We start from the raw sequence: 9974 nt of genomic DNA, 5'->3' as shown, positions 1-9974 counted from the left end.
ATTTATCTTAAATTTCTCCTAATTACTCTATTTATTTAATTATATCTTCCATATTTGGTTGCAGGATACCTTAAATGATCCTCTAAATTTTGATGGGTAAGAGGTTTCTGGGGTCAAGGCCACGGTCATTGGTGTTAGAAATAAATTTTAACATTTTTGCTCATACAGCCTTTATGTTTTGATTAATGTCTTTCATTTTTAGTATGGACATGCCTAGGGAGGTTCTCTTTCTTGGGTTAAGTTGGGGTTGTTTGGGTCAAGGTCACCAATGCCAAAAATATATTTTGTACACTTAAACTGGTGTTACAAATGTTCTTTTTATTAAGCAAGAACATAATTACGACTTTGGATAGAGTAAGTTACCAGTTTGGTCAATGTCACCATTGCAAAAAATAGATTTTTACACTTTCTTTTCCATATAGCCTTTATTTATTGACAGACACTTTAATGTTTGGTAGGAAAATGACTTGCATGGTATTCTCTCTTTGAGTTAGGGGTCAGTGGGTCAAGGTCAAGGGTGAATAGTAAAGATTTTTACACATTTCTTATGCAGACTTTAATTTTTACTAATGTTTTTCATATTTAGCAGGAAGATAACTTGCATGGTCTTCTTCCTTAAGATTGTGTTAGAGGTCATTTGGGTCAAGGTCACCAGTGCTAAAAATAGATTTTTACACTCTTGCCCATACAGCCTTTATCTATTTACGGATGTCTGTCATATTTGGTTTGAAGATAAAAGTTCAGATCTTCTTACTACTTACCTGTAGGTCTGATTACCAGTGTATATGTTTGCCCTTTCATCATGATTTTGATTACCTGAGTTTTGTAGTTTGTCTGTCCATTATTGAATGAGTGGATAGACCTTTCTTTGAAAAAATAAAGTAATCTGTGCCAGGGGCATTTGTGTTTAACAAAAAAACATTGTCATTCCTATTTACAAATTAAATAAGAAAGGCTGGTCAGATTTAGACTAAAAAGCAGCTTCATATTAGTCACCAGGCATAATATGCTCAACGTATGTCTGCTTTTTTATATAGATTCACATTAGTCACAATCAAGATTATTAAGAGAAAAAGATTGACGGTAAAAAAAATTCAAATGATTTTATGTATGTGCATGTAAATACAGAATAATATTAACAGTAAACAAAATTGTCTTGTTTATTTGATACTGTCACCTTGAAATTTACATATGACATGCTATATGATGATTGTTTGACTAATACATTAATAATAACATCATTTGTAAATATTTTGTTTTCTGTTTGTTTTTAATGCCCCCTCTGGGGGACATACAGTGTTACCCCTGTCCATCTTTCTGTGCCTGAAACCTTGTCTGACCCATAACTCGGTCATTTATCAGGAAAATTTGAAATAACTGGACACACAATGTGTGTTACACTGTACATTGTGTCTATTACCACAAGGCGTTTGTCTGTAATAGTGACCATTGTGTCTATTACCACAAGGCGTTTGTCTGTAATAGTGACCGTTGTGTCTATTACCACAAGGCGTTTGTCTGTAATAGTGACCATTGTGTCTGTTACCACAAGGCGTTTGTCTGTAACAGTGACCATTGTGTTTGTTGCCACAAGGTGTTTGTCTGTAAAAGTGACCATTGTGTCTGTTACCACAAGATGATGGTCTGTTACAGTGCACGTTGTGTCTATTACCAGTTGATGTTTATATGTTCAAGTGACCATTGTGTCTATTACCACAAGATGTTTGTAATAGTGACCATTGTGTCTATTACCACAAGGTGTTTGTCTGTAACAGTGACCATTGTGTCTGTTAGCACAAGGTGTTTGTCTGTAAAAGTGACCATTGTGTCTGTTACCACAAGATGATGGTCTGTTACAGTGCACGTTGTGTCTATTACCTGTTGATGTTTATATGTTCAAGTGACCATTGTGTCTATTACCACAAGATGTTTGTAATAGTGACCATTGTGTCTATTACCAGAAGGTGTTTGTCTGTAACAGTGACCATTGTGTCTGTTACCACATGATGTTTGCCTGTAACAGTGACCATTGTGTCTATTACCACAAGATGTTTGTAATAGTGACCATTGTGTCTATTACCAGAAGGTGTTTGTCTGTAACAGTGACCATTGTGTCTATTACCACAAGATGTTTGTAATAGTGACCATTGTGTCTATTACCACAAGGCGTTTGTCTGTAACAGTGACCATTGTGTCTGTTACCACAAGATGTTTGTAATAGTGACCATTGTGTCTATTACCATAAGGCGTTTGCCTGTAACAGTGACCATTGTGTCTATTACCACAAGATGTTTGCCTGTAACAGTGACCATTGTGTCTGTTACCACAAGATGTTTGTAATAGTGACCATTGTGTCTATTACCACAAGGCGTTTGCCTGTAACAGTGACCATTGTGTCTATTACCACAAGATGTTTATATGTTAAAATGACCATTGTGTCTGTTACCACAAGATGTTTGTAATAGTGACCATTGTGTCTATTACCACAAGGCGTTTGCCTGTAACAGTGACCATTGTGTCTGTTACCACAAGATGTTTGCCTGTAACAGTGACCATTGATTCTGTTATCACAAGATAATGGTCTGTAAGAGTAAATTATGTGTGTATTACCACAAGGTGTTTGTAAGTAACAGTGACCATTGTGTCTGTTACCACTTGATTTTTATATGTTAAAATGACCATTGTGTCTGTTACCACAAGATGTTTGTATGTAACAGTGACCATATTGTATCTGTTACTACAAAATGATAAACTGTAACAGTGAACATTGTATAATATGCACTGTTACAAACAATTATCAAAGTGGATACAGATAAAATTGTTTGTTATGATAAAACGAGTGTCTGCAGGTGTGAGAATTGTGTCTTGTTATGTCAAAATGTTTGTCTGTAGCAGAAAGTTCTTCTCGTGCAGCCTTCAATCTGTCTAAATTACATAATATAATTCCTACGTTTTTCTTCCTTTTCATTCTTAGGAACATCTTACATATCGTTATAAATTAGTTGGATTTTTAACATAAAAACCTGACTTGGAATTTCACTTCTGCAAAAGAAAATTTTAAGAACAAAATTTACATGTTTTTGCTTAAGGTTGCATGCCCCTTAAGAGCACTGTAAGGAACTGGAAAAAAAACCTGACAATATAGTTAAGTTGTATTCCTTGAAGATCATCTGTGAGAGGAATTTGAACAACATATACCGTATTGTTTTGGGCTTATGAGCAATTTACTTCCCGGGGGTGGGGGAGAGAGCTATTAAAAGGAAAGAACTCCATTTTCTTTCATCAATTTGTTTCGCTTATAATTCTCTCTAATCATGCGATGTTTAAGAAAATTCTCTGCTGTTGTCATTATAGATAAATATGGTATAAATACAAGTGTCATTTTAAACTGGCCCAAATTAAGTTGAATGCAGCTTCCCAAACTTAGTATTCAAATCAGACACACCGGTTTGTAATAAGTAAGAATTTCCTAGATTTCAATAAATAGTATATACATTTGTAAAAAATCAGTTATTACCTTCTTTAACTTAATTGAAAATACACATGTATAGGGTTTTCTTATCTTATCACTAAGAAAGATATTTTTTCACTCCAAAACCTATAGTTAAATTTTGATCTATAAATATTAAATATTTATATTTTTATACGCTAAATGTCACATTGTCCGGTATGTTTTTGATTTTCCTGTCTGGTAAAGACAAATAATTAGAGTAGAAACTAGGATACATCATCATTTGCAAAATCACTATTACAAAAATTCTCGCTTATAGTAAGTAGTCTTAACATTACTTAATGATATTCAATGTATTATCGAAATTTATAAATTAGATAATATAAGAATATTACTCCAATTGCTTGTAAAGACCTGGATACCTGACGTGCATTTGTTTATACAGTAAACATGCGCTAGTGCTCACTTTGATAAAGAAGCCTCCTGTCATAAACAAATAGCAATGATATTGTCCAACAATATTTACCTGTCACTTCATTAACTTTCGTAAAGGTCATTTGAATAAACACTGACCAGTATCTATCAATATATCAAAATATATTTGCTAACTTTACTCGTCTGTTAGCTGTGGTGTATTGGTATAGATTCTGAATGTCTATGGTTCGATTCCTTACCAACACCACGTTATGATTAATAAAAAATTACTTGTAATCGTTTTACTACACCTGGTTTTAGAATACCTTTAAGTGGTGTTTTTATACACAATTATATTTGATATTTCATTACAGTTTCTTTCAACGGTTCTTTTTGTGACATAATACAATCGAATATGTTTTAGAACATACAAGCTATAAATGCAGTTATCAAAAATACTACATATATAGTAAACACAACACAAACGTTTGCAATCGTTTTAAAAGAATGGTAATTTTAAAATTAAAATAAAAAAGACAAAAATAAATCGCTGAAAAATGATTCGAAAATGCCACTTTACATCTAAATTCTTCAAGTAAACCCCTTTACATAAACTATTTCAACAATTGGATATTTACATTCTTATCGATTTAGAAGTATATCGTAACGTTTAAGGAATATATCGACTACAGGGTCAAATGCAAGAGTGCCAGGTCAATGTTGTTGGACAAAATAACTAAACTATTTTCATTTTAATGAATGTGGGTTGCAATTCAGGGTCACTTATTTATCGTTGAAATATATTGCTGCTTAAATTATGTTTGAGATTGAAAGAATATGCAGTTTTCATTCCTTCAGAAAGTTTTAGGTAGGATTAAAGCAGAAAATATTTCCTTCACAACTAACAGTCACAAAATGTCCACGTGTTCTCTAGCGCAAACGTCTCTCCTTCTATATATTTGTTGCACATTGCTTTTTGGCTAATAGCGTTAAGGATCTCAGCTTCGTATAAGTTTACTAATTCAGCAGTTCCTGTAAATGAATGGATATTTAAAGTGGTAGCAATATAACAGGTTTCAGCTCAGAAGAATTTCAAGAAAGAAACATGAATTATTGTGTATATTCATGGAGCTTATAGACTGTAATAAAAGTCAAAGGTGATATTTTGAAAGATTGTATGTTTTACATTTCTTTACTAGTTGTTACTGCACAAAAAAACTTACAAAAATGTTTCGTTTAACTGTTTTTCATGTTATCCAAGATTGCTGACAATCTGTTGTCGTTGTTATCCTTACATGTATAGCGGTGGACTGTTGTGAACGTTATACTCATGGTTCGAAGACATGCCAACTTGAAAAAAAGTTATATATTAGAAAGAAAGTCAGTTAAAAGCCATGGTTTGGAATATTTAATGACAAATTAATGAAGTAAATTATGTTTCTTACACTAGGAAACGTATTTTTTATAACTTAATTCGCCAATTGTCGTTTCATCGACATGTTTTGTTTTTCCTCTTCAAATTCTCAAGTAGTACATGTACTTTTAATAATATAGCCACCTATTTTTATAACTGTTATTGAATATCAGTGCCCCACAGCTCTTAAAAAATCTGTCCCTTTTCATTACAAACAAACATACATTACTGGCAGGAAAACCATCCCATTATATATAAGTGTTAGCAAATGTTTCATTATAAATAAACTGACTGACTGTGTGAACATTTTTATATAAATTTACAGTGAGTGTAAGGTTTTGAATAGAGTTTCAAAGGGACATACATCCTATGGAAACAATAAAACAGGTTAACTATGTAAACATTTGTCTTGTTTAGACATTTGCCAAGAGTGCTGTATTATAAGAACTAGTCAAGTACGATGACATTTGTAAATAGCAATATTTCTATGTAGTTCAAAGTATAGTTACATGTATAGTTTCTGTTATTTTAAGCAGAGTCTTTCAAAAATAATTTGGAAAACCCTGTTTTATTAAGTGTAAAGATATCGCGTGAATTTATAACGTTCATTTTATGATTCAATTTTTTATAAATAGATATAAAAGCTAATTAAATGAATATTTATAAGGTTACCATGGTTACAGACACTCCTTTGTCCTTTTCGTCGTCGTCATACTGCCATCGACATTCATCATGTGTTTTTTCATTTTAATTAAAATTGCTTTTGTATATAATCAATAGATGAAATATTGTAGTACATTTATGATGTTAGCTGATACCAAAGAGTATGATTTTGTGCAAAGACATCTTTCTAATGCTAATTATACTAGATGAAGGAATGTCTCGGTAACCTCGGACAGTCTCGTTCACAGTCAAGTGTCAAACCGATACGAATCCGGACCTTAGAATTCCACGTGGAATTAATTTGCTGTTTTAAAAGAGAGCCTTAATACAAGACAAGGATGCCTTTAATTATATCGATATGATGATGATAATGATGTTTTTTGGTGATAATGATGATCATGATGATGTTTCAAGTCCTGATAACTGGACAAACATATATTGCGCAACACTTAAAATATATTAAAAAAACACGAAGTAAACGTACGTGATATGCATGAAATATATATTAAACACTGTATATATGCTGATATGCTGATAAATATTTTTTTCACCTTGACGTATATAGCTTACCGGCCCAGGGGGTAATTGAATTTCCTGATAATTATGTATATATTGAAAACTTTAAAATATCTGCTTTAAAAAAAAACACAAAGCGCTAACGCTTAGATATCAAAAATTATTCATCTACTAATGGGTGTCTACCAAGTTTGTTCAATAAAATTTTGACCCGCCCAGGGGTCATTGGTTTTCCTTTTATATATTTATTGTAAAAACTAAATAAAGGCTTCTATAAAAAAATAAGAGCTAGAGCTTAGATATTAACATGAAGCATCTTCTATTGAGTGTCTCACAAGTTTGTTCAAATAAAAGCCCTGGGGTCAAATCAGTCCCGCCCGGAGATTGATTTTCCATATATGTATATACATGTAGTAAAAACTTAAAAAATCTTCTTTTAAAAAAATCCAAATTAACAAGTATTCTTACTCGGGTGAGCGATTTAGGGCCATCATGACCCTCTTGTTAAAGATACTTTTTGTTATAGGCCTCCGTTCATCAAGGGGGTCATACCATGCGCGCGCATCTTCTTTTATTGTTATTTTTCTTCTTTCGAAAACTGTCAAATGTGTACGCAGAATGTACGCAGAATCATAATGTCTTTCTTCTGTAAAAAGTAGGTTTTAAGACATTTTTCGAAAAATAATAAAGATTGAAAATATTTTTATGAAACAGGTTGTACAATAGAATAACTTTCAGCTGTGTGAAACTTTCAGTTTAACCGACAATTTCTCAATTTTTGTAACATTTCAACGCCGGGTGTACGCAGTATCTAGAATCAAAATCGCGTTCAACGCGAAATACTAACAAGAAAGGGAAGACTTGTGTCAAGGCATTTGGAATATTGAAACAAGAAGTAAAGACATCTTCTTTGCAAAATAAATTAAATTCAAATCTATTCTGATTGCTGTACATGACTCGTTTTTGTTCAAAAAGTGTTCGCGGTATCAGAATTTTGAGGATGCGCGCGCATGGTATGAAACCCTTGTTCGTAATACAATATGAAATAGTAATTCAACTTTGCCTTTCCTACAAATACGCGCACATGCAGTATTTCAATAAACTTTCGATTTTGCTTTCAACTAGCAATCACGATGTTTGGTATAGTTATATTGGAATCACTTAGCCATCCCATTATTTCAATAAATACTAGCTAATAAAACGGGCAAGTTTTGTACATAAATATGAACGTCATAGTTTAAATATTGCCTGAATCAACAGACCAATATAGCCCTAAATTGATTTTTATAAATCAATTCGAATACATGCGGTTCTTCAGTGTTTAACTAATCTGAAATGTCTCATATCAAATACATGTTTACCAAGAAAATTGTTTCCCAAATGGGAACTATAGCAGGGCCCTTTGCCTTTTTTTAATGTTTTCCCCAAGTAATTATTATTTTTGTCCCCCTTTTTTTTTACTTAAAAATGTTTAAGTCTTTTTTCATTGGGCCAATTTTTAAAATTTTTAGTGATTAATCAGTAAAGAATGTTTTTAAATTACCTTCTTTTCCCGGATATGTTCTATGAAGCTGTACAATACGGGAATAATATATTTGAACGAGTACACAGCTGGAGAAACCATATTATTTATTATTGTATGAGTCCAAATATAATACTGTATTGCACACCTCAAATATTACTAAAATTTACGGTGGTAACGAAGATTTGATGATATACCATCGTACAAAACATATATAACATATCTTAATTTTAGTTGCGGACTTCTTAACGATATATTAAACACACAAAAACAACTTAAAACAATTCTTAAATACAATAATTACGTTTTTATTGCGTATACTATGCATTTTGTTTTATTTGGATGGATTAACATATTGTTTAATTAAATTGCACCATTGATCATCATTCATATAATAATTGATTCGGATAATTTTGACGACGTCAACGAATTTTATCAATGATTAGTACGGACAACAACAACAACAATAATAATAATAATAATAATAATAATAATAATAATAATAATAATAATAAACAATACATTTAATAATAATAATAATAATAATAATAATAATAATAATAATAAAATAAAAATATCTTTAATACTATTGCGCCCGATACGGAAATATATTGATTGACTGGTCACGTGGTAAAATCAAAATGTTATAATTGATATGCAGTAGTAATTAGTTAACTGTGATTCATTACAAACACAACAAGAATTCTTTGATACCTAGTCATTTAATCTAGAAAATCAACCATATGCTAGAAAAATTACTGCCCCAAGATGATAACTTGAGCCTTTTTACAGAAGAAAGATTAATAACAATGCTAAAAGTAGGTAACCTAAAGGCAGACTGAAGTCTTATAAAAGGCAGACTGAAGCCTAATAAATAAAACATCAGGTATTAGTCTGAGTTGCATAATCTTATCGGTCAGTGAAGCTCATCATTCATTTTTCTCCATGATGCATATAATGGTCTCATTGGCCTCCCGTGCATCAAAATAGTATCATCACAAAAATCGACTTGCAAACATATTTAGTATCATTCAGTGAATTACTGAATTCAAAATTTATAGGTCACCTTTTGGTTGATAGTACATTTAAGAACATGAATGGTGACATGTCCGGGGTCCGTACTCTCATTCCCTGAAAGGGCGGATGGACCCTCATTAAGCCTAGAATACATACATACAATAAATAAAACAACATAAACGTGATATTTTCATGTGCTTTGGTAGCGCAGTATGTAAAGCGTCCGTGTCAGTGTTGTAACCATGCATATAAGGTTAGGTCCTGTTACATTTGAGTGTTCTAGTTCTCTTTTTTCTAATTTGATCGGTTGTACGAGGGTTGATTGATAAATTCGCGGAATTGTATTATTTCTTAAACATTAAAAGAAAAACTAACAAATAAATTACACCACGAGATATCTTTACCCTTGACTGACAAAAAGCCAAATAAATCATTGAGATATATTGAACAATAAAGTTTACATGCAAAAATCAAAACAGTACACTATCCTACACTTGAAGCACGTCGATTTCAAATAGTTTAGTTCACGCAGTCTAATCAGGATCCATGCTGTTCGCTTACCAACCCTTTTACAAGTAGAGAAACTGATAGCGAACAACGTGGATCCTGATCAGACTGCGCGGATGCGCTGGCTGGTCTGGATCCATGCTGCAAACCCACTATGTTGGTTTTGTCGTGACGCGTTTCAAATCATTAATATTCCGTAATCGTTGTGTCTTAAAAATAGTTTAATTTTTAAAATGTTAAATATTTTTTGAATTAATCATTTGCCATGAGTTGTTATGCCCATCAAAGGGTATAAATGAGTGCACAAGTGAATGTCAAAATAAGTTTCCATTTTGCCATAATTCCCTTTAATATAGAAATTTATTTCACATTCACAGATTCAAACGGAATTTTGCAATTATCCATTAGAATTTACTTGTAACGTTCATTTCATAGAAAGAGTGGGGCAGTATTTTTATATTTCAGGCAGC

The sequence above is a fragment of the Ruditapes philippinarum genome, unplaced genomic scaffold (genome assembly GCF_026571515.1).
Source record: "Ruditapes philippinarum isolate M1 unplaced genomic scaffold, ASM2657151v2 ctg2672_1_1_1_1, whole genome shotgun sequence".
Taxonomy (NCBI): Eukaryota; Metazoa; Mollusca; class Bivalvia; order Venerida; family Veneridae; genus Ruditapes; species Ruditapes philippinarum.
The sequence above is the reverse complement of the archived record's forward strand: the minus strand, read 5'-3'. Positions refer to the sequence as shown.